Raw genomic sequence first — 19345 nt, forward strand, 5'->3', positions numbered from 1 at the left:
TGAAATTCCAACTGAATGCAAAAAATATGCAGAACAGCAACTGATTTATTGTGCCTCATTTGCTGTCTTAACAGAATGATGTTCTCTGTATTCCCAAAAATAAAAGCAACAGCAAGGAAAAAATAAGTCACACACACACACCCTTCCCCCAGGTTTTACTCCCCTCTGCCCAAGTCATTATTTTAAGTTTCTCGGTATTAAATCTAAAGGTTCATCAACTCACATCTTTACAGCTCTGTCTTTCTGTATACAGGACCCTGTCTGCCTGTTTCCTCTATTGCACTATTTTGTTTGTACTACTGTAATCATTTTGCTGGCCCAGATCTGTGTGGGTGTGCTGGCAGCTTTACAACAAAGTTACATGGGAACTGAGTTAAGGTTGAATATTTATTAGAAGAAGCCATCTGGCGTCAGGCTGTCTGTAGAGGGGGGGTTATTTCTTTAGTAGTCTCTCCTTTTTCTTTCTAGCTCTTCCTCCCTCTCCCTCCGTTTCTCATTTATGTGCCACATATATGTGAAAAGTGGAACACACATCTTGACATATTGATTTGATTCTTGATATTTATAGCAATTAACCCTGCTCATGTGATTATCCTTGTCCCCTCGCTCCATACCTCTCTCTCCCCCTCTTTCCCCCTGGTGGGGGATGTTTGGGGCTGGTTCCAGTGCTGGCAGCCCCACGGGTGCTGCAGGGCTCCCGCTCGTGCTGCTTCCCATAGGCTCTGGGCAGCTATAGCTTTGCTTAAACATCCCTCTTCTGCTTCTTCTACACTTTCCCTCCTCCAGCTCTTGAGCTCATAAAAGAGTGCTGCACTCCGAAAACTCCCGACTCACCATATTAAACAAACTAGCCAGCAGAAGGGTGTCCGTGCTATTTCACCATTTGTATGACATAGCCAGGCTTCAAAGTGCAGCACTAAATTGCCAAAAGATGTTTACTTTACTTGTTTAAGAGCTCCTCGTAATTCAATTGTTCTCTCTCCTGCAGTAGAAACACACATGCATCCTGAGAGCCGTGCTCTTGTGAGCTCCCACTAGTTATTTACCCACGGGGTTTCCTCCGTTGTTTTTTGCAGAGTGGTTGACTTTTTTTTTGGTGGTGTTTTTTTTTTTTTTTTTTTTTTTTTTCCAGGGGCTTATGGCTCAAGGTAATTTGTTTTTTCTGGGGTGCTCAACTGTAAAGACCTTGAAAGATACAGCTGTCTGGCTGCTTTTTGTTTTTCTTTCCCCAATGATAGACATTTAATGGTTTTTCCAAAAGAATTTTTTTCCTTTTTTCTTTTTTTTTTCTTTCCCAAACACACATGAAGTTGGACATCCAAAATTGATGGTCACCTTGGAAAACCTTGACCTATTTTTTTCTAGCAGCCCAGGGAAGCTGATGTAGTCTAGCTGGCAACCCTTTCCCACCGTTCCTGACTTTTGTAAGTTAATATTCCGACCTTGCAGCCTTGCGTAACCTCCTTATTCGTCGGTGTGGTGGTTTTGGTGGTGATGCCAGGTGGGAGAAGGGGAGCGCTGGGCAGCAGAGATTCTTTCCGCTGACAGAAACAGTGAGTCACCGCTGTCCTGTGATTATTCCCTGGCCTTTTTGCAAAAGACTGCCTGCAGGGATGAAAGGAAAGTCCTTTCTCCATGACCTATGCTGGGGGTTAGGAGCCGACCAAGCTCCAGCTAAGCATAAACACGTGGGCTGATTTTGAGCAGCATAAAGCAGGGAACAAGAGCTAGGAGCCATGGTGTATTGAAGGACACAAACTGGCAGAGATGGTTCCTAGCTTCAGCCTCTCACTACTTTTCCAGCAGCTGCTGCCCCATGATACCACTGGCTGGATGATTGGCAGCATGTTATCACCTCCCCCAGGTAGTGTCTCTTGGCTTGTCACGTCTTTCTGTAGGTTTAATCCGGGAAAGAAAAAAATAAGGATTTTTCCATGCAGTGTGCTAGGGTGGTTGAATAACCATGTTGCTTGTGGGAAAGGGATGGGGACTGGACCAAGGAGGTGGCCTGATGTGGGAGCAATGCAAGGAGAAGGTTGCTGTGAGGTGTGGGCGATAAAGGAGGCTGGAAAGAGTAGCTGCTGAGCTGACCTTCCTCTTTTCTAATGTTAAATGAAAGAGGTTGCTCACGTAACTAGCCCACAGTTATTCTTCCATCCATAGTGCATGAAGAGCAAGGCAAGTCCTCTGGTGAGCACCAGTGATCTTAGCCTCTGATGCTCTAGCAAAACGAGAGAGGAAGAAGGTGAATCACTTAGGCTCTGTTTTACATGCCCTATGCACAATGAAGCGAGCCAGCCCTGGATCTGAAGTTTACCAAGACTTTTGTTGCCCAGCAGACTGGAAGAGTTGTTTAAGTCACTGGGCAAGAGATGTTGACTTTATTACTGCTCTTATTCTGTTTGTCCTTTGGCAGGATGCTTAAGTCACCTTGTCTCACTTGTAAAAGCGTAACAATAATTACCTTCTCCTAGAAGTATTGCAAATCAAAGACTGCTGTTGGTAGTAAAATAGTCCGAGATGCTTAGAAAAAAATGTTGTGCCAAGGTGTATAGCTTAGTCTCCTTTGTCAGCCCCAGATGTCTGGCAGCTATGCTATTCCACTGATACAAAATATTTTATGTATAAAAGAACAGGCTGAACTGTTAGTTACTAGTTTGAACAGAATAATAAAAGGAGTTTTGATTTCAGTTTTGCTTTAAAGCTTGTTGCACTTATCAGCTTTCCAAGCTCTCTGGACAGGCAGTGTAGGTATTAATCTCCAGTGAAGTATGCCAGCACTCACCCCAGGTTGGTGTTACACAGGCCAGACCAGATAACACCGGAGCAAGGACGGTCATGGAGCAGCAGCTTCTGCCAAGGATGAGAAACCAGCCATGAGCCAGGATGAGCATTCAGGATGGAGCAGGACATGGGAGAACATCGGTCCCAGATTGAGTAGGTTAAGCAGTGAGTACTGTCACCAATTAGAATAACCATAAAAAGCCAGACATTCCTTGCTGAAATAACTCATACCAGATCCTGAGCACTGCGTTACCTTTCAGCAGAGCTCTGAGAGGGAGCCGTGGCCTCTGCAACATATCAATCTGATCTGGAAAAAGGGACAGAGAAAGCTTGTTCCCATCTCCTTTCCTAGACCACTCCATCTCATTAGTGTTACTCCTTGTGATGGCCCTTCTGAGGCTCTTTCCCCACCTCTAAACCCTACTCAGCTTTTCAGAAATACCTTTTCTGGTGTCCCCCTCCCTTTCTGTTAGCACAGATGCTCCCAGACTATAATTCTTCTGGCTGATTTGGGGGTGACTCATGAAGCTGGCAGCTTCATCTTCTAGATCTCCCGTCCTATTAAAATACAAAATTTGGCCCACTGTGCTCCAGACATGGATTTGGGAACTCCTCCAGAGCAGAGGTAAGGGGAGCTAGAAATGCAAACCAAGAAAGCAGGACCACCTGAGGTCCTCTACCTGTCTCCTTGGAGAAGCTTCCTTAGTCCTTTGCTTGAAAAAAATTACACTCGGGGAAAAACCAGAGCAGCTAACCTACCTAACGTGTAAGCACGAGGTAAGGGAGCCTGTGTTTCAATGTGTGCGTTCAAGCTGGCAAGTAGCTTGTTTTTCAGTACCAGAAGTGAGTAAATACTTTAGATTTGCCCGTTCTCATCTTTCCGGGTAGTCATTTAAAAAGTTTCAGTTCAGCATTTTTTTTTTTTTGTATTTGACAGTTGTGATTAAATTTACCTGTAGCCAAATTTATTACACGAGTTTTTAAACATACACATGTAAAAGTGCTGGCGTGTACTTGAATGAAAAATACAAGTTAAATAATGATAACAAAGTAAAATACAGGCTTCAAAATAATACGAATCCAAGCACTGTGATTTATCTTGGAAGAGGAGATGAGTATCTGAATTGTAGTAGGAACACGTGGCTCCTGTGGTTGAGCAAACTCATCCTCCCAGCCCAACAGTTATTCAGAGAAAGAGCCAAGTGACACAATTTAAGTAACAGCTATGCTAAAATCCTCATTGGTTTAGTATTTTTGCAAAAGGAGCATGAAGAAATGACAAAAATGCAGGGTTTTTGAATTTTTAAGTATGAAGTGCATCGATACCAAATCCAGTATATACAGTATCCATATTCTGTTCTGGTGAATATTTTTTTACAGCAGTGAAACATCCTTAGGACCCTAAAATTAAACTTTTCAGACATCAGTGAGGACATGACCATTCACTCATTCTGCAGGCTTCTGCAACACAACTGTCTTTGAACATTTTTTTTCTTTGGGGGAAAGTGTCTTGTGTAAATTTTTTTTTAGTCTCTATCAACTGCTTTAAAATTTAGTCACTATTCACAATAGCCACCTCTCTAACCCACGGCTTCAGGATGCAAGCAGGGGAAAAAAGCACTGCGCATCAGGGGTGCGCTTGTGCTACCTGGTGTGGCTGCTCACACGTGTGTGCACACACACACAGGGTCTCTCTGCCTTCTTTGTGGCAATGAACAGGGGATGCTTTTATTTGGGAGAGGGGTTTATTAGGTGTTTTCCAGTATTGCCAAAACAGGCGTGCTTCAGATAAGATACTTGCGTTAGAGGGATTTATGCTGCTTCCCCAGTTACTCGGAGAAACCCAGCTGCTCGAATCTGTCTGCACCAGGACCCAGATACTTTACTTACGAAATAGCATGTGGTTTTAAACCCCAAACTCTTCTCTCTTCTGCTTGCTTAGTAAAAAAAAATATTTTTTATTGTTGATTCTTGACTTTTTCTTTTCAGACACAATTCCTCTAGGCTGTTTTTATTTCAACAAAAGGGGGGTGGGGTGGGGATAGGCTCAGCTAGTTATTCTGTGGCTTTTTGGTGAGGAATTAAGAAATATTCTAACAGTTTAATAATGATAATCTCCAAATAGTTCATAACGGCATTAAGGGTAATTAATGACATTTGAACAGTAAGAGAACTTAATCCTTAGGGAAATGTGATATCCACAATTTTATTTACATCTACAGTTGTTTCAAAGCTAAAGAGGGGGGGGAAATATTCTGTTTTTAAAATGGTTTCATACTTGCACTGTTTCAGATTTTATCTTAATTTATTATAAGCAAATAAAAAGAATAGAGTTTTTGCTAATAATAAAAACTGCATTCCATATTAGATCCAGTATCAGGTTAAAAATAAAGAGGAACTCTCATGTTTCCTGTGGGATTAAAATTTTCTGAAAATTATAAATCACCAGTGATACTGTGGTTTAGAAAGAAGGATATCTTCTTCTAAAAGACCCACATATTTACATTTAAAAAATATTTTTCAGAGCCTTTAGAGCCATTAAAAGAACTTAAATAATTTTGATGATAAATTCTATGTACTGTAGCTTTTATGTTTTAGTAGCACTTTTTATTTTTTCTTCACATAGCTGACCTCGCTAAACTTTTGAAAAATGCTGTTACATCCTTTTACGTTTTCACAATTTTACAATGAGGGGAAAAATAACTCCTATGATAGTTTTCAAGATAATACTTGAACTAGCCTGATTCAGATGTTTAGGTTTTGAAAATCAACAGAAGGAAAAGGGTTTAGTTGACCTTGGGTTTTGAGAATAAATAGGATAACACCTGATTCAAGACAGGAAGCTTTAGCTGGGGTAAATATACAGAGCAAACCAGAGTGTGTCAATCCAGTTTAGCATTTGAATGCAGCCTCTGCTCTTTTGGTTATGCTCTTGAGCCTGTTTCTACTTTTGGCTTTTACATTCCACAGAACTTCTGTAAAATCAGCAGGGACAGTGCTAATAAATTTATAATGTTGTTTTGTATTTCTGAACATAGTACCTCAGTAATTAAGTGAAATATTTATGATGAATATAAAACAATGCAAATTCATTTGTTTGCCTGAAAGCTAGCTTGTTATTTATTTAGATTTATCTTTGAATGATTCTTTAAATTGAATCATGGTATGAATGAGAGTGATATTTAAAGCAGAGAAAATTTGCTGTAGTGTATTGATGCATTACGCTGTATTATCTAGTGTTAAAGCTATGCAGAGAATGATTAAAAACCCCCAGAAAACAAAAAAACCAACTTTGACCTAACAAGCATTCTTCAGTTGTGTGGTGTGGGGTTTTTTTGGTTTTGGTTTTTTTTTTTTTTTTTTTTTTTTTTTCCGGGTAGAAATTCCACAAGCTAAATAATTTCCCAACAGCTGAAGCCTTTAATAAACCTTACGCTTAATCATAGTTGGACACATATATGCAAACTGCATCTTGAATTATAAGACAGGTAGGAGTAGGTTCACCATAATGTGAGTTAATTTTTGTCTTAGCTGGCTGTATTTTGCTTCATGGGCTACTACTTCCAGTAGTTTTTTGTCATTTACAGTTTTCAATCCTCTAGCCAATTCTAATCCAATGAATGTAGTGACCTATGAAAGGAAATGTCTATGCAAAGAGTCCCTGTGTTGATGATTATGAACTAAATTGTTTACTTCAGCTGGACTTTTTTCTCCTTCCCTCAGTAAAAATTGTTTTCCAAAAATAACTTCCTTGACAAATGTATTAAATTTGTTGCTCTCCTCATCTTTGTTTGACAGTCATCATGTTTATGTCATGCCTAAGGAATGGTTATCTTAATGTAAAAAACAGCAAATATATTTTAGTTTAAAAAGGATATTTTATTTCGAGGTTATTAAATGATAGTGTTGTATATCCACTAACAACAGTAGCTATATATAGTATTTTATGTAAATCTTGGATGGACTGCTAATGGTAAAAATATCTTGAGACTCATAGGTAGGAAGACTTTTAAGTTTTTAGAAACATTTAGCAGTGTATGGTATGCACATATTTTCTGTTTCTTGTTTGATCTTGCTTTTGCCAAAACAACTCTGAGCAATCAATGTTGACCGTCTCTTAGGTGAGTTGACAAAGTACGGCTTCCATAAGGTTCTATCTTACTGCTGAGTCTACAGCCAATACCTGGTTGCTTGGTGAAAATACAGCCATTATTTGGAAGGTTTATTTGGTGAAGCGTGCCATTCCTAAGCCTGATCATCCTCTTATGTTTATTTTATAAGCATACAAATAGATTTAAAAATAGCTTTTCTTCATTGTTACATGAAGGGCTCTAGGTTGCTGTGTTCAGACCGAGAGCAGGGTTCCTGGAGATTAGTACTACAGCAGAGTTTCTGCTGTATGGTCTTATGTTGTCACCAAATGTGCTGCCACTGGAGCACGGGTACTGTGATACATGAGCAGCTGGGGACACAGGGACGAGCTGTGTGTGACAGCGCTGAGCTGCAACGCGTGCAGCCCAAGGTGAAGGTAGGCACCTGTAAGGATTTGCAGGTTGGCATTTCTGTTTGTTTGTTGGCTTCCCAATAACTCCAGAGGAGATTAACGGAAGACTAGGGAAAGTGCAGACCCTCTCTGGGAGGGAACAGATGACCTGGGTGCCCGGGGTATGTAGAAGGCAGAGGTACTCAATGACTTTTTTGCCTTGGTCTTCACCTGCCAGCGCTCCATCCACACCACCCAAGTCACAGAAGGCAAAGGCAGGGACTGAGAGAATGAAGAACTGCCCACGCATAGGAGGAGATCAGGTCTGAGACCATCTAAGGAACCTGAAGGTGCACAGGTCCATGGACCTGATGAGATGCATCCATGGGTTCTGAGGGCACTGGCAGGTGAAGTTGCTAAGCTATTGTCCATCATATTTGAGAAGCTGTGGCAGTCGGGTGGAGTTCCCACCTACTGGAAAAGGAGAAACATGACCCCCACTTTTAAAAAAGGGAAAAAAGGAAGAACTGAGGACTTACAGGCCAGTTATTCTCATCTCTGTGCCTGGCCAGATCATGGATCAGATCCTCCTGGAAACTATGCTCATAGAAAGCTAAATAGAAAACTAAAATAGAAAGCTCATAGAAAACTAAAGCACATAGAAAACAGAGAGGTGATTGGTGACAGCCAGCATGGCTTCACTAAGAGCAAATCATGACTGACAGATTTGGTGGCCTTCTACAACAATGTTATAGTGTTGGTGGATAAGGGAAGAGCAACTGATGGCATCTACCTAGACTTGTGCAAAGCATTTGACACTGTCCTGCACAACACCCCTGTCTCCAGACTGGAAAGATGTGGGTTTTGGGGGTGGTGGATAAGGAATTGGCTGGATGGTCACACTCAAAGAGTTGTGGTCAGTGGCTCAGTGTCCAAGGGGAGACCAGCAATGGGTGGCATTTCTCAGGGGTTGGGACTGTGACTGGTGCTGTTGCCAATCTTTGTTGGTGACATGGCCAGTGGGATTGAGAGCACCCTGAGCAAGTTTGCTGATGACACCAAGATGTGTGGTGTGGTTGACACGCTGGAAGGAAGGGATGTCATCCAGAAGGACCTTGACAATCTTGAGAGGTGATCCCATGCGAACCTTATGAAGTTCTACAAGGCCAAGTGCAAGGTCCTGCATGTGGGTTGGGGCAATCCCAAGCACAAATACAGGCTGGGCGGAGAATGGGTTGAGAGCAGCCCTGAGGAGAAGGGCTTGGGGGTGTTGGTGGACAAGAAGCTTAATGTGACCCAGAAATGTGCATTTGCATCCTAGAAAGCCAACCATACCCTGGGCTGGATCTAAAGCAGTGGGGCCAGCAGGGCGAGGGAGAGGATTCTCCCTCGCCACCCTGCTCTTGTGAGACCCGCCCCCGCAGCACTGCGTCCAGCTCTGGGGCCCTTGATGTAAGAAGGACATGGACCTTTTGGAGCGAGCCCAGAGGAAGCCAAGATGGTCAGAGGGCTGGAGCACCTCTCCTGTGAAGACAGGCTGGGAGAGTTGGGGCTGTTCAGACTGGAGAAAAGCAGGCTTCGGGGGGGGTGCCTTAAAGCAGCTCCCAGTACCTGAGGGAGAGCTACAAGAAAGCTGGGGAGGGGCTTCTTACAGGGACATGTCATGACAAGACAAGGGGGAATGGCTTTAAGCTGAAAGAGGGCAGATGCAGGTCAGAGATCAGGAAGAACCTCTCCCCGTGAGGGCGGCGAGGCGGTGGGCCAGGCTGCCCAGAGCAGCTGTGGGTGCCCCATCCCTGGCAGTTCTCCAGGCCAGGCTGGATGGGGCTGGGAGCAGCCTGGGCTGGGGGGCGTCCCTGCCCGGGGCCATTAAGGTCCCTTCCAACCCAAACCATTCCATGATTCTATGAACATTAGCAAGGTGTTACGAGATACCAAGCCAGAGATGTGCTGTTCTGGTCAGGAGCTGAAAAAGGAGTTTTGAATGACTCTAATGACAACTTTAAGAAAGTTTTGGACATTTTTTTTTTCCTTTCTTTTGTCTTTTAGAGAAAAGACACAGCTTAGAATTAACTCCTGTATTTGCTTTTGTCATTGAATGTTTTATTTTTACACTGACGCCTTAATTTTGGTAATTTTTTCTATTAATATATGCATCACACATGGACTAACAATGGCATAAAATATAGCCATTAACTCTAAGATTTAACAGGGTAAATTTGCAATAAATCAACCATGCCTGCTGCTTACTTTCTGGGCTCTTAGAAAACTATTTGAAGCATGCTGTAAACATAGAGGAGGGCTCAGTAAGTTTAGTCGGCTTGAGATGTGCTACTGTGTGTATAAGAATGTAAAGAAACTATAAGAATGTTGTTTAGAGTCTTTTGCTGCCACATGCACTTTTTGGAAAACAATTTGCTTTTGGAAATGCAAATCAGGCACTAGGATTTGATGCCATAGTAGGGCTGTGAAGCCAAAGAGTAGACCTCCAATAGTACAGAAATACTAAGCACGAAGAAAGGGAAAGGAGTGCTGTGCTCGTTTATTACCGCAGAAATCGAACTTGTATTTATGCCTCAGTTAAAATTCAGACATGATGGGCAGTCCCTGTCACTCCTCCTGTTCCTATGTCAAAAGGTCCTGCTGGGCTTTCCTTCTTTTCAGACATTCCCAGAAAGATGTTGAAGCTGTCACCTTCAGTAAGTACGGTGATGCTTCTCTTTTCTTTCCAGCTTCAGTGGCATGAAATTTTCAGCTCTCCTCATTTTTAAAATATTAAAATTTATTTCTCCTGGTGGATTCCCCATGTGGAGAGATTTAAAGAAATATATGAAGCACATTCATAACAAAGAACAAGCAAACATTCCCACTCTCTCAATTACTTTTGATTAAAAAAAAAAAAAAAAGTAGTATTTTTTAGCAAATCTCATAATTTGGAGGGCTGCCGCAAGGCTCAGAGCCCCGAGCTGGCAGTGCTGTGGGAGTAACGGGGTGTGCTGTGGAAGGGCATGGCAGGGGGTGTCCTGCAATCGTCTTGATTAAACTTCAAGAAAGGAGGCTAAAAAAATCCTCTTTGAAGGGGTATTTTGGTTGATGTTATATTTCCTGATATTCCCGCATTACATGTAGAGTAGAGTCAAAAGTGTATTCAAAACTCTCAAAATAGAACTCCAAATACTCAAAATAGGACTCCAGTAGTACAAATAGCATTCAAAGCAGGGTGTGTAGAAGCAGCCCGTGCTCAGCTCCTGGCCGTTCCCGTGGTGGTGGGGCTGCGATGGCAGCAAGGCTCCAGCCCATGTTGCCAACCCTTAAAGATGTGCTGCTCCTCTGAGCATCCCAGCCTTGCTCCAGATCGCAAGCTCACTGTGGCATCTGCGGCCACAGCTATGGTTAGACTTCCTAGCCATTTTGCCACTTTAAATAATAATGCTTTTATGTTGGGTTGGAGCAGACGTATTAAGTTTTTAGCCTTGGCTTGCTGATGACATTTTAGAAAAGTAGTTGGAAAAGGCCCATGAGAAGTTGAAAGTGCATGTACTCTAAGGAAAAAAATAATATTAAAAATATATTCGTTTACACTAATGATCTGAAACATTATAATCTCAGAAGGGCTTTCACTTTTTCACTGTTGAACCCTGCAGTATGTTTTTAGTAAGGGGATTACTAGCTATGCCCCCTGCCCCTCTCAAAAAAAAAAAAAAAAAAAAAGAAAAGAAAAAAAAAAAAAAAGAAACCACCAACCAAAACCCAACAAAAAACGCAAAAAGCCCAAACCCACATTAATGTTAGTAGTATAATTGCCCGAGTCCTAGGATGTGTTTCTCTGCTGTGGTTGACAGTGCTGGGGAAATAACTGGCTAAGTGATTCTTGGGTTTTAAACCACAAAAACCTGATAGTGAGTCCAATATTCACTTTTCAAACTTGGGAGGAACATGATTTTGACCTCGGAAAAGGCACAATGCCTGCACTCCTTAACATCCCCATAGATATTTTTTCCTTTGAGAAGCTCTGTAGGAATACCATGGTATGCCTGTAATAATGATTCCTTTTATCTTTTTTTTTTTCTTTTTTTTTTCTTTTCTTTTTTTTCCTTGGCGTTTCAGCAGTTTCAGGTCATGGCCTAAACCTGGTAGCCCTCCAGAGCAGTCTCTGAGTCTGCCCATAATAAAATGTAATGTACATGATGGAAAGCAGACCCCAGCTTTGCTCCAATAGATAACAGTACTCTCTACCTTTGTAGAGATGATAATTATTAGGAATTTATGGTACGCAAGGTAACTTTTGGTTAGGAGAAGATTTAAGATCACTAGAATGTTTAGTTTTTGGGTGGTTGCTAGGTTTTAATATGTGCATATCTTTATTGGATGCTGTAAAGATGGCAGTGAGCTTACCTAACTGTGAAGATCAAGTGGGCGCTCTGAAGCATGAGGATATGGCCCAAACCCGCCAGGGTTTAGAGTGGAGGAATAGAGTATTTTGGGCAGGTTCTTGGAGGTACAAGTAAACTGGGGAAGCATGCAGCAGACTGAAAAAACACTGCTGTGCAAGGAGGCAGGTTCCAAGTGGTATCTTAGTAGCATGCAAATAGGTATTATAATTTTGGAAACGTGCTTGCAGACCACAAGACATAAACCCAATACAAGTGATAGACTACATTTAGGGCAAGTATTGAAGTCATGGTAATAGTGAAGAATGGTAAAGAAGTAAAAATGAGAAAAACTCACAAAAAAATTTTACTTAGAAAGCCAGACAGATATTTTCACTGTTCTTATTGGCTTTCTGAAAGCCACTTGTACTAACAGAGTTTTACCTCCATGTATTTAACTGGCAATCAGATACCATGCCAGTATAAAAAATTTGCTTTGATTATGAAATGAAAATAATTTTTAATGGAAATTGAAGTCATTTAGGTCTCAACCCTGCAAAGAGTTTTATGCTTTTGTTTAATTGGTGTTAATGTCTCTAAGTAGTCCCATGATGAATCCTATTGTTGAAAATGGTACTGCTCAACCTAGGGTACAGCTAAGCATATTAATATGTCTTTGCAGGGTTAAGGCTTGGTTTGCAGTTATATAGATTCATTTTCACTAGAGATCTCAAAAAGAGAAGCTTGAATTCAGAGTTAAACATACATTTTGCTTTCACTGTTTTATTGCCTCAGTTATTAAGAAAAAGGGTAGATGTATTAACCTGTTGCTTCATATACTAAGCCATGCACAGTGCTTGCTCCTGTAAGAAAATGTTTTAAATCCTTGTCATTCTGCTGGCTTGATTTCCACCCTCTCATAGCCTGTCATTCACACCAACTGAAGTATTTCCACTATTCCTCAGAGAAAAGCAAAGCCAAAGCAAATTAGTCAGAGTAGCCACCTGCTTGTATAGCTTAGACCATCTTATCAAAGAACAAGAGCACTACAGTGATGGAACACTCAGTTCAAATAGCAAATAACACATATCAAATATTGAGGGGAACAGTGTCTCAGTGTTTTGAGAGAGAGTAATCCTTGCTTATCAGTTGGTTATCATAAAATGGTCAAATATTCTGAATTTAAGATCACACACTGCGTTTGTTGTAACTTAATACTTTTCCCAAATAAAAATAAATGAGGCAGGAAGATGTTTGTCCCATTAGCAATGTGTAAGTGAAAGTCTGCAAACAATTAGGTATCTAGGATACATTAAACTGATTTTAAATTATTAAAATATTAATAAGAGACACTAAAGACTTGGGTTTTTTCCAGTTAAGAAATTATTTTCTGATTCTGTATTAGTGAAAAATTTGCGTGTGCTGATGCTGAAAAGCCCATGAATTAAATAAATTTCCAGTTTACAAAATAGGATTTATTTTCCTGGAAGAACATATATATTTGATGCACATGTACACACCTATTTTTATCATCACTTTCAAAATTTTGGATTTGTATTACAGATTTTCTTAAAATTCAGTTTAAGTGACTTCTTTCATAGGAGTTCTGAGATCACAAACACGAGGTTGAGAAGCCTTGGGTTAAGGTGTGCGTCCATGTGTATGTATGCGTGCGTTACGCCAGATTAAGAGCAGTACTTCCCCTGCCTGGTCCCCTATCTGCCTGTGCTCAGTTGTGAACACAAGGAGATATATTAACTTGTTTACATTTAAAAAATGCACTCCTTGCCTGTTTTGGTACATGATGAAGGATGGAGAAAGCTTTATCTTAAGTGAAAAATAATTTTCATCCTTTTTTCTCAGAATCTCAGCCGCATTTTTACTAACCATCAATGTTGATTATTTTTTAACTACTTTCTTCTCTCTCCTTTCCCCCAACAGAAGCATGTCAACCAAATCCACAGGAGTTATTCAGAATGGACCCTTTCAAATATTAACATACATTCAAAATGAAGCAAAAAGCTTCCTTAGTGCCTGGCCTGCTTTTACAAAACTGGTGTAAAGCCAGTGCCATGAGGAGGTTTGAAGAGGTCAACACCTTCTAGTCATCTTCCTGTGCTGACTATTGTCCCACTGTGACCTTTCTGATGGACCTCCCCCAGGTCTCCTCTGTGGTCAAGAAAATAATTTTCCTTACAAAACGTTAGGCCTGCCGGTGCCCTTGCTGCCAAACTGTGAAGGCTTCCTTGGGTTTTCATGGGGGTATTATTGATCCAACACGGTGTTGGATGGTACAGAACAAGAAATGTACATCTCTGTGCTGCAAGAGACTACTGCAACTGAAAGAAGGAGAAATCTTATCCCTTTCCTCTTGTGTTTTTTGCCTCCCAACATAGGTGAAGATGACATGGCTGGTGTCTTCCTCAATTGAAAGCAAAACACTAGTGGAATGAAAAGCACATCTGCCAGTGATGGTCAAGGTAAACATAACATTGCAAATATTGACAAGAGAGGGGAGACTGTCCTGTATTTGTGGACAGGTGAAGTCACAGAGACAAAAGTCGTATCACTAGCTTTGGTTAAGGTATTTGGATGAACCTGGCTGAATGAAAGGTGTGATACTCCAGTGGTGAGGACAAATAACCTTTCCTACCACTTCTGGTTGGTGCATAGAGATTTCTTTTTATGTAGGTAGCTGACTTCATCTCAAGTGTGACTTCATCTGTTATGTTTACTTTTATTTCCTTCCTAGTTGTTACAATGAGACTAATGTGATATATTGTAAGCATGAAGCATGTTAGATCTGGACTTCACCCTCCATTAGCTTACTTTAAAATACAGCTCTGTGCTTTTCTTCTAAGCCTCCAATTCAAGGTGAAAGTCTTGGTTCTTGCACTTCAGGCGTTAACAAGAATTCCATAGGCAGTATAGGATAAGTCACCTGAGAAGTGTTTGCCATAGTGGCCATTGTTTTCCATGGTTTCTGCAATCACAAAAAAAAATTCAAGAATGTCCTTGTTTTTCAGTTTTTGCTTTCTCAAAGTAGTAAAAATAGTACTCCTTTCATCTACTCCAGAGGGGCATTGCAAAGACAAACATCTTGAGTCTTGCTGACTACTAAGGTTATTTTTGCATGCAAATAACCATAGTGTGTCTTCAGAGGAAATTTCTGCAAAGGCCTGTGAAAGGGCTTTATCTTATCTGACCACTGCTCTCCTATCACATACTACCCATCTATCCTACTCTACTTTTGCTGGCCACGAAGTACACACAGTGATTTATTTTTTTTTTCAAGTCTGTCTGCTTGACCAATGTCAGTTTGTTGGTACTTTTGTGCTAGAAGCTTTCACCAAGGGCTGAGATTAATGCTTGGCAAGGGAAGGTGGAGGATTTGAAGAGCAGTCCCCTGGTGAGATGACTTCCTTGTGTGGAGAGTGAAAATCAGGAATCCATTTTGCAGGAAAGTTACACTGACTTAAGGAAAACACGGGGAGAAAAAAAGCAATCACCTCTGGGCAATGAAGATAGGAAGAGAAAGGGAATGAGGTGCTTTGAGTGGGAGGGATAAAATGTAAAATATCAGGGTCAGTACCATTAAGTCTTCCCAGACTTTGTTTTTAACTAAGCATATCAAAGGCTGTGTCTTCTCCAGCACAACATGTGCTCCTTCCTTCCTTCCCTGACTTGGTATTTAGCCTTTGCTTGTGCTGGTGAATCAGACAGGTCACGCCGGTGCACTGCTCCAGCCTGTCTTGCGCACAGTGTGGCACCAAATTGATGGCTGCTTCTCGCCCTGTGACTCCCAGCTCCTCTGGGCTTTAGCACAGCAAGTTCCCTCTGATCTGAATGTCTTCAGCTGTTGTCCTCCGCATAGGGGGGCCTCATGCTTGGCAGCCACTGCTGGATCAGGCCCATGCAACTGCTACCACAGCTCATCTTCTCCAGGTTATTGGAGTCTGAGGGTGAAGTCAAAGATCTTTGATCCTGATGAAGCTGCAGCGCATGTGACAAATGCATTGGCAGCTGGAAGGCAGAGGGACCAAGAGAGGTTTCATCAGGAAAGGAGTCGAGCACTGTAGAAGAAAATACTTGCACTGCTGGTTCTGAGAGAAAAACACTCTCAAAAAAAAAAAAAAATCCCCAACCAAACCCAATTTTGAGGTTGATTTATATGTCTATTATAGGCTTATCCTGTTAGTTTGTTCTTAGAGAAAAGCTGTTCCCTGAGGTACAATTCATCCTTTTTAGAAACTCTCTTCCCCCAAGAAACTTGCAAGAGTGGAAAGAACAAAAGTTGGGGCTGTGTTTGACTAGCAAAAGCGATGCAGCAGCTGTATTCAAGGCTGCGTGCAACTCTTCTGGGCTGCAACTAGTCAGCATAAATAGTTGAGAAACTGATGTCCCTCGAAGAGAGGGACTTATGAGAGCTGTAATGGTCATTTTCAAGGTTTCCCAAGTAGCAGTGTTCCTCCCAGATTCTGTTAAGGTGGTGTTTTGAGGGTTAAAAAAAAAGATTAGGAGTTATCTCTAACCATCAGATCTTTTTGTTCTGTTGTTTACATGAGTGTCATGGGGAAGGTGGAGGACAGTAAGGTTAGTGGGGACTGGAGGAGTGCAAGAGACATGAAAGACAAAGTCAAGCCAAGGGCTTGCAGGATGCAGGAGTCCTTTGCATCCATGAAGACATGCTGCTGAGTCAGGTCTGTGGCTACGTGCACACCCAAGAAATACACATGTGCTGATAGAAAACAGATTTAAAAGGTAATCGTGAAATTGCTTTAGAGCTCTGGATGTGTTTGGAAGTTTGTGACTGGTTGTCAGTGATGTCATAACCATATTTATTATAGCTCATAAATGGATGGGTCTGACTGTTTTCCTTATTTTAATGTATAAATTGCAGTTTATAATGGCAATAAAACACTCCAGGCTGTGCATTTCAGGGTGATTATTGCATTTCTCAGGTGGTTAAAGTTACTCTAACTGCCTTTCAGCTCAGATTTCAATAGTATTTGCCCAGTGTTCAGGCCATTTTTACTTGTATTTTTATGTACAAACCTCAAATTAAAGTGTTTTATTGCTTTTTAATTAAAATGTTGAAGTGTAAAGAAGGAATGGTCACAGGCAGATAGAAAGTTGCAGTAGTAGGTGTTTTGATGTTAGAGGGGAATGTATGAGAAGGTGGATAGAGAGAGGAGACACTGCAGAGCCTGTCACCGTATTTGGGTATTTCACAGGTACCCACTACTGGTTCCAGTAAACACGTGTTGAATAGAAACCTTTGTGAGCCAAAGGCGTTGGTGTCTACCTTGTAAAATCTAGAACTGAGAAATTATGGACTAAACAGCTGCAAACCCTTTATTATGTGCTCAGCCTCAATGTGCCCTTCTGGTTGAGACTGAGATGTGCTGATGTGGTAGCTGGTGATGCCTCAGCTTATGGTGTTCCTGATTTTTAAGACGGAGGAAAAAAATGCTCTGGTCTCCTGTGCTCTCAGTCTTGGAGACACTGACCACCTTATGTGTGGCTGATTGTATCAGGCAGGCTCCATATCCAGTGGCAATGGTGGGCTTTTAATGGAACGTACTTATTCTGAAAAATAATTTCCTCAGTATGTGAGTGAATTAATTCACCAGTTTGGCCCATGTGCAGGGTGAAAGGTCTGCTCATTGAAATCCTTTTGGATGATGTCATGTCTAAATGTCTGCTTGCTACAGCAAAGCACCAAAGTCCTTGTGTTAAGTATATTTGTTGACTGGTGGCGGCTCTCTCTGTGTGAAGGGAAAAACCATCCCATAAAGCAGTAGGAATGCTCCCTGTTGTCATGGGGCTGGTGGATCCACAGCGATGTTGTTCCTCCACACCTTTCTTGACACAACATTGCTTTTTCTCTTACACTGGGACAGCCCCAAGTCCTAGACCAACCCACTGGTGAAATGCCCTCTTGCTGGAGGTGCCTACCACCCTGTGCAGCAGTGAGGCCCCTTCATAACTTGGTCCCAAGCCTCTGAGAGGGCACTGGAGATGAGTGACACAGCATCCATGAGGCTTCTGATCCTTCCTAAGACCCTGATGCTCACAAAAGTTATGGCTGCACATCAGGTTGTGGTCACATCTCAATCTGTAGAAGCATTCTTCTTGAGGCAGGGCCACAAAGCAACGCTTTGTTGGGTATCTTGTTATTTGCAGTCATATAGGTCTTTCCATGGTTGGCGTGGGGTTGGATAGCTGTACACACAGGCCTAGCTCTTTAACTAGGGTTATCTCTTGTGCAACATCTTTACAGAAACTAGTGTCAGAGGCCTCTCTAGTTCATGTTTTGTGGGTACCATTTTAAATAAACTAGAAAAGAAAAGTATGCTTCTACACAGATGCCCCTAACAGATAAGGGCATGCATATATTATAAGCTTCATGGAAGAAAGTTAAATTAGGGGTTGAGGCTTTCAGTAAGGAGAAAAAACCCAACCCCCTAAACCCAACCCAAAACCAACTGGTTGGGGTGTCTAATTTTACACAAAAAACATACACAAAATAATTTTTTCAAAGTAGTTTTTTTCCATTGTTTCCCCCATCTTTATTTCTATTTCTCCTGTGCAAAATATCCCTCTTGCATACCTCCCATTTCTTCCCATACAAGAATGGAAGAAATGCTTAATGGGAAGCAAAGCACATTAGGAATATTAAGGAAAAATTACAGTATATACACAATGAAATGAAATGCATCTTTTGTGAATAAATCCCCCCAGAAATCTTATATTTCCAGGCATCCACTCACATACCTTCATGTAACAACTTATACATTCGTAAAACATTCATTGAAAGCAGCTCTGCAGTTTTATAGAAAACAACATGCCAGGGATGCAAGAATCTTGCCAGTTCTGTGAAAAATGACACCAATTAAAGCTTAAATTGCTTGTTTTCTCATAAGGTACATATTTTCATAACTTTGAAATCAAATAATTGCTGCTTTTATATTAAATACAATAAAACAAAAAGGATGCTAGTTTAGAGGAACTGCTACAAGCATTTTAATATAATTTTCCCACCATTTAAAGTCACAAAATATGGAAAACAAGTCAAGTATGCAAAGTTCCAAGGAGATAGAGAAACTCCTTCAGATTATTACATCATTTGTCTTTTGTGTCAGGAAATGTGTATGTGATTTCATTGTTTGATTAAATGCCAAAAAAAGGCATATTGCTCTTATCTAACTGATTACAGATTTTATTCATCTGAAAAAGTATTTGTTCGTACTTTGACATTAGAAGGCAATATTTTTTTTAATGGTCCAAACAAGCATTTTCAAAAAAATATAATCCTAACTTCCCAGGCTTGCTTTTTATTTTGTATTAACAATGCACTGTACTAAAATTTCCCATACTGGAACACAGTCCCTAGTGGTTTTCAAGCTATAAACTGAGTAAACAGTCCCTTTCTTATTGAGTGTCTGTGTGAACGCATGTTGTTTCTGGAATACATCATATTCATTTGCAGAAACCCTGTGTATGGATCTTTAACACTTTTTTTTTTTTCTTCTCCTTTTTCCGAGGTACCTAAAATAATAGCTTTTTAAGACAGTATTACAGTCATATAACTTGTTGGGGAAAAGCACACTATGGCTCATAATCTGAATTAAACATGTGTCATTGTGGGTAAGTTTCATTTAAAATACCTATATCTGCTAATTATTCAATATGCTAATGCTATGCT

The 19345-nt window shown here is 41.0% G+C and overlaps 1 long non-coding RNA gene across 1 annotated transcript in view; it reads left to right on the forward strand.

Annotated features, from left to right (window-relative positions):
* Nucleotides 1–19345, forward strand: part of LOC130154100 (uncharacterized) — a 135642-nt gene that overhangs the window by 7943 nt on the left and 108354 nt on the right. Inside the window, exons 5-6 of the long non-coding RNA XR_008823606.1 lie at nt 14034–14117; nt 19185–19287. This is a non-coding gene — a long non-coding RNA (uncharacterized LOC130154100). The remainder of the gene's footprint in view (nt 1–14033; nt 14118–19184; nt 19288–19345) is intronic.

This window comes from Falco biarmicus, chromosome 8, assembly GCF_023638135.1.
Source record: "Falco biarmicus isolate bFalBia1 chromosome 8, bFalBia1.pri, whole genome shotgun sequence".
NCBI lineage: Eukaryota > Metazoa > Chordata > Aves > Falconiformes > Falconidae > Falco > Falco biarmicus.